The sequence below is a fragment of the Lepidochelys kempii genome, chromosome 1 (genome assembly GCF_965140285.1).
Source record: "Lepidochelys kempii isolate rLepKem1 chromosome 1, rLepKem1.hap1, whole genome shotgun sequence".
NCBI classification, from domain to species: domain Eukaryota; kingdom Metazoa; phylum Chordata; order Testudines; family Cheloniidae; genus Lepidochelys; species Lepidochelys kempii.
The window spans coordinates 353,827,977-353,834,425 of NC_136380.1; positions in this window are offsets into that span (position 1 = coordinate 353,827,977).

The window sequence follows — 6,449 nt, forward strand, 5'->3', positions numbered from 1 at the left end:
ATGTACCCCTTAATTTCTTCTTTTTGAAACAAAACATACCCAGTTCCTTCAGCCTTTGCTCATATGGCTTGCCTTCCAACCCTTTGATCATCTTTGTCACTCACCTCTGAATCCTCGCCAGTTTTTCTACATCCTTTCTATACACTGGTGACCAAAGTGGACACAGTTCTCCAGCTGAGACCTACCCAGTGCCGAGCAGAGCAGTACTATCACCTCCTGTGACTAGCATGCTGTGCCTCTGTTAATGCAACCTAAAATTGCATTTGCTTTTTTAGCAACAGCACCGTTGACACTTTGAGGTTATAATCCATCACAACTCCCAGATCCTTCTTAGCAGTGCTGCTACCAAGACTGTTATCCCGCATTCTGTATTTGTGCCTTTGGTTTTTCTTCCCTAAGTGTAGCACCTTTTACATTTGTCTTTGTTGAATTTCACTTTGCTGTCTATAGCTTAATTTATCAAGATCTCCTGGAATTTTAGGTCTATCATCCAAAGTGTTTGCAATCCCCCTAGCTTTGTGTCATCTGAAAATTTGATCACACTCAATTTGATACTCTCTATACCTACATCCAGGTCATTAATAAAGATGTTAAACACCACCAGACCCAGAACAAATCCCTCTGGAACCCCACTTAAGACCTACTTCTATTCTGACATCATTTCATTAATAGTTACTCTTTATTTGCAGTTGTTTAACCAATTATGTATCCACTTAACGGTAGTTCTGCAAAGCCCGCATTTCTCCAGCTTACCTATTAGAATGTCATGTAGGGCTGTGTCACAAACTTTGCTAAAGTACAGGTACATTATGTCAATCACATCCCCTCATCTACCAAACCAGTTATTCTATCAAAGAAGGAAAATAAGCTGGTTTAGCATGATTTGTCTTTAGTAATGCAATGCTGGCTGCTAGTGATCACCCCTTCATCCTCCAGGTATTCACAAATCGAATGTTTTGTACATTGCTCTAGTAGCTTCCCACGTATCGAGGTCAGGCTGACTGGCCTATTATTCCATGGTTCCTCCTTTTTAAAGATGGGCACCACCTTAGCCCTTCTCCAGTTTTCCGGGACCTCTCCTGTTAGCCGTGAGTTTGCAAATATTATTGCCAGTGGCTCCATGATTTCTCCAGCTAATTCCTTCAGAACCCTCAGGTGAATAGCATCAGACCCTGCTGACTTGAATTCATTCAAATTGGTCAGAAGATTTCTGATGTCGTCTTTACTTATTCTGAGTTACATCCCCTCCACTTTTATATTTATGATAACTTCATTAGTTGTCTGACATGTTATTTTTTTTGAGAAGACTGGAGCAAAGTAGGCATTGAGGAGCTCGGCCTTATCTTCCCTTACCAGCTCACCTTCTTCATTGAGCAGCAAATCCACACCATCCTTGATCTTTCTTTTTTGTCTGACATATTTTAAGAACTCCTTCTTCTTGTCTCTAATATTTCTTGCCAGCTGTAATTATTCTTTGCCTTGGCTCTCCTGATTTTGTCCCCACACGCTTGTGCTATTCCCATGTATACTTCTTTGGAGACAAACCTCTCTGTATGTAACCCTTTTGGATTTTAGATAGCCAAAAAGCATCTTGTGCAGGCACATTGATCTCCTTTGGCTCTTATCTTTCCTCTGCATTGGAATAACTTGATGTTGAGCCTCTAGCATTACATCTTTTAGGAACTGCCAGCCCCCTTTGACTCCTTTTCCTCCCAATTGGCCTCTCCTTGGGTCCTTACCTACTATTTCTAGGATTTGTTGAAATCTGCCTTTCTGAAGTCCAGTGTCTTTGTTTTGCTGGTCTCTTGTCCTCTTTTCCTTAGGATCTTGAATTCTATCAGACCATAATCACTTCGCCTTTTATGATGAGATTACTGGTTCTGTGGATGAAGGGAAAGCAGTGGATGTATTGTTTCTTGACTTTAGCAAAGCTTTTGACACGGTCTCCCATAGTATTCTTGTCAGCAAGTTAAGGAAGTATGGGCTGGATGAATGCACTATAAGGTGGGTAGAAAGCTGGCTAGATTGTCGGGCTCAACGGGTAGTGATCAATGGCTCCATGTCTAGTTGGCAGCCGGTATCAAGTGGAGTGCCCCAAGGGTCGGTCCTGGGGCCGGTTTTATTCCATATCTTCATAAATGATCTGGAGGATGGTGTGGATTGCACTCTCAGCAAATTTGCGGATGATACTAAACTGGGAGGAGTGGTAGATACGCTGGAGGGGAGGGATAGGATACAGAAGGACCTAGACCAATTGGAAGATTGGGCCAAAAGGAATCTGATGAGGTTCAATAAGGATAAGTGCAGGGTCCTGCACTTAGGACGGAAGAACCCAATGCACAGCTACAGACTAGGGACCGAATGGCTAGGCAGCAGTTCTGCGGAAAAGGACCTAGGGGTGACAGTGGACGAGAAGCTGGATATGAGTCAGCAGTGTGCCCTTGTTGCCAAGAAGGCCAATGGCATTTTGGGATGTATAAGTAGGGGCATAGCGAGCAGATCGAGGGACGTGATCGTTCCCCTCTATTCGACATTGGTGAGGCCTCATCTGGAGTACTGTGTCCAGTTTTGGGCCCCACACTTCAAGAAGGATGTGGATAAATTGGAGAGAGTCCAGCGAAGGGCAACAAAAATGATTAGGGGACTGGAACACATGAGTTATGAGGAGAGGCTGAGGGAGCTGGGATTGTTTAGCCTGCAGAAGAGAAGAATGAGGGGGGATTTGATAGCTGCTTTCAACTACCTGAAAGGGGGTTCCAAAGAGGATGGCTCTAGACTGTTCTCAATGGTAGCAGATGACAGAACGAGGAGTAATGGTCTCAAGTTGCAGTGGGGGAGGTTTACATTGGATATTAGGAAAAACTTTTTCACTAAGAGGGTGGTGAAACACTGGAATGCGTTACCTAGGGAGGTGGTAGAATCTCCTTCCTTAGAGGTTTTTAAGGTCAGGCTTGACAAAGCCCTGGCTGGGATGATTTAACTGGGAATTGGTCCTGCTTTGAGCAGGGGGTTGGACTAGATGACCTTCTGGTGTCCCTTCCAACCCTGATATTCTATGATTCTATGATTCTATGATTCGTCCCAAGCTCCTGTCCACCTTCAGGTTTGCAAATAATTCATCCCTGTTGGTCAAAACCCGATCCAAAATGGATGACCCCTAGCTGTTTATTCAACTTTCTGAATGAGAAAGTTTTCCACTACACATGCTAAGAACTTGCAGGACATATTATGTTTTGCTGTATTAGTCTTCCAACAGATATCAGGCAAGTTAAAATCCCCCATTAATACTAGCTCACGTGTGTTAGCTAAACTTGTTACCTGCTTGTAGAATGCCTCATCCACTTCCTCTTCTTGATTTGGTGGTCTATAATAGATCCCAACCATAACATCACTACCATTCTTTTTCCTTTTATCCTCAACCAGATACTCTCAATAGGCCTGTCACTCACTTCCTCTTAGACCTTGGAGGAAGTGTTTACATCCTTGACGTACAGCGCAATGCTGCTTCCTTTCCCCCCATACCTATCAATCCAGAACAAACTATATTCTTCATGGTAGCTATGTGGCTTAACAGGTTCTCGCACCCATCTGCCTTCAGTAGCCAATCATCCAAATAAGAGTAAATGAAAATATCCTACTTCCTCAGATATGCCACTACAAAGAGAGCACTTTGTACAACACGCTGGGTGCCATGGAAAGGCCAAATGGAAGCACCTTGTACTGGAAATGGTGCCCAGGCCCCATGAAACGGCAGTAAGTTTGATGTTGTTGAGGAATTGCAATATGGAAATAAGCATCATAGAATCATAGAATTATAGAATATGAGGGTTGGAAGGGACCTCAGGAGGTCATCTAGTCCAACCCCCTGCTCAAAGCAGGACCAATCCGCAACTAAATCATCCCAGCCAGGGCTTTGTCAAGCCTGACCTTAAAAACCTCAAAGGAAGGAGATTCCACCACCTCCCTAGGTAACGCATTCCAGTGCTTCACCACCCTCTGTGACAAAGTTCCTGCTCTACCTTGGTGGGTTTTGCGCTTATTGGCGGATTTGCTCACCTTGGAGCTTCACGGCAGACCTCAGCTTGGCCGTTTTTCTGAATTCACAGTCCAGGTCGACGACTCCTGTGTCTGACCAGGAGTTGGGAGGATTGGGGGGATGCCGGGCCCGCCCTCTACTCCGGGTTCCAGCCCAGGGCCCTGTGGAATGCAGCTGTCTAGAGTGCCTCCTGGAACAGCTGTGCGACAGCTACAACTCCCTGGGCTACTTCCCCATGGCCTCCTCCCAACACCTTCTTTATCTTCACCATAGGACCTTCCTCCTGGTGTCTGATAATGCTTGTACACCTCAGTCTTCCAACAGTCCGCATTCTAACTCTCAGCTCCTAGTGCCTCTTACTCCCAGCTCCTCACATTCACATCACAAACTGAAGTGAGCTCCTTTTTAAAACCCAGGTGCCCTGATTAGCCTGCCTTAATTGATTCTACCAGCTTCTTGATTGGCTGCAGGTGTTCTAATCAGCCTGTCTTAATTGTCTCCAGAAGGTTCCTGATTGTTCTGGAACCTTCCCTGTTACCTTACTCAGGAAAAAGGGACCTACTTAGCCTGGGGCTAACATATCTGCTTTCTATTACTCTCCTATAGCCATCTGGTCCAACCCTGTCACACCTTCTAGTGAAAAAGTTTTTTCCTAATATACAACCTAAACCTCCCCCACTGCAACTTGACACCATTACTCCTTGTTCTGTCATCTGCTATCACTGAGAACAGTAGAGCTCCATTCTCTTTGGAATCCCCTTTCAGGTAGTTGAAAGCAGCTATCAAATCCACCCTCATTCTTCTCTTCTGCAGACTAAATAAGCCCAGTTACCTCAGCCTCTCCTCATAAGTCATGTGTTCCAGTCCCCTAATCATTTTTGTTGCCCTCCCCTGGACTCTTTCCAATTTTTCCACATCCTTCTTGTAGTGTGGGGCCCAAAACTGGACACAGTACTCGAGATGAGGCCTCACCAATGTGGAATAGAGGGGGACGATCACATCACTCGATCTGCTGGCAATGCCCCTACTTATACATCCCAAAATGCCATTGGCCTTCTTGGCAACAAGGGCACACTGCTGACTCATATCCAGCTTCTCGTCCACTGTAACCCCTAGGTCCTTTTCTGCAGAACTGCTGCCTAGCCATTCGGTCCCTAGTCTGTAGCGGAACATGGGATTCTTCTGTCCTAAGTGCAGGACTCTGTACTTGTCCTTGTTGAACCTCACCAGATTTCTTTTGGCCCAATCCTCTAATTTGTCTAGGGCCCTCTGTAGCCTATCCCTACCCTCCAGCGTATCTACCTCTCCTCCCAGTTTAGTGTCATCTGCAAACTTGCTGAGGGTGCAGTCCAAGCCATCCTCCAGATCATTAATGAAGATATTGAACAAAACCGGCCCCAGAACCGACACTTGGGGCACTCTCCTCTATACCAGCTGCCAACTAGACACAGAGCCATTGATCACTACTCATTGAGCCCGACAATCTAGCCAGCTTTCTATGCACCATATAGTCCATTCATCCAGCCCATACTTCTTTAACTTGCTGGCAAGAATACTGTGGGAGGCAGTATCAAAAGCTTTGCTAAAGTCAAGGTATAATGCATCCACTGCTTTCCCCTCATCCACAGAGCCAGTTATCTCATCATAAAAGGCAATTAGATTAGTCAGGCATGACGTGTCCTTGGTGAATCCATGCTGACTGTTCCAGATCACTTTCCTCTCCTCCAAGTGCTTCAGAATTGATTCCTTGAGGATCTGCTCCATGATTTTTCCAGGGACTGAGGTGAGGCTGACTGGCCTGTAGTTGCCAGGATCCTCCTTCTTCCCTTTTTTAAAGATGGGCACTACATTAGCCTTTTTCCAGTCATCCGGGACTTCCCCGGTTCGCCACGAGTTTTCAAAGATAATGGCCAATTGCTCTGCACTCACAGCCACCAATTCCTTCAGCACTCTCGGATGCAACTCGTCTGGCCCCATGGACTTGTGCATGTCCAGCTTTTCTAAATAGTCCCTAACCACCTCTATCTCCATAGAGGGCTGGCCATCTCTTCCCCATTTTGTGATACCCAGCGCAGCAGTCTGGGAGCTGACCTTGTTAGTGAAAACAGAGGCAAAAAAAGCATTGAGTACATTAGCTTTTTCCACATCCTCTGTCACTAGGTTGCCTCCCTCATTCAGTAAGGGGCCCACACATTCCTTGGCTTTCTTCTTGTTGCCAACATACCTGAAGAAACCCTTCTTGTTACTCTTGACATCTCTGGCTAGCTGCAGCTCCAGGTGCGATTTGGCCCTCCTGATATCATTCCTACATGCCCGAGCAATATTTTTATACTCTTCCCTGGTCATATGTCCAACCTTCCACTTCTTGTAAGCTTCTTTTTTATGTTTAAGATCCGCTAGGATTTCACCATTA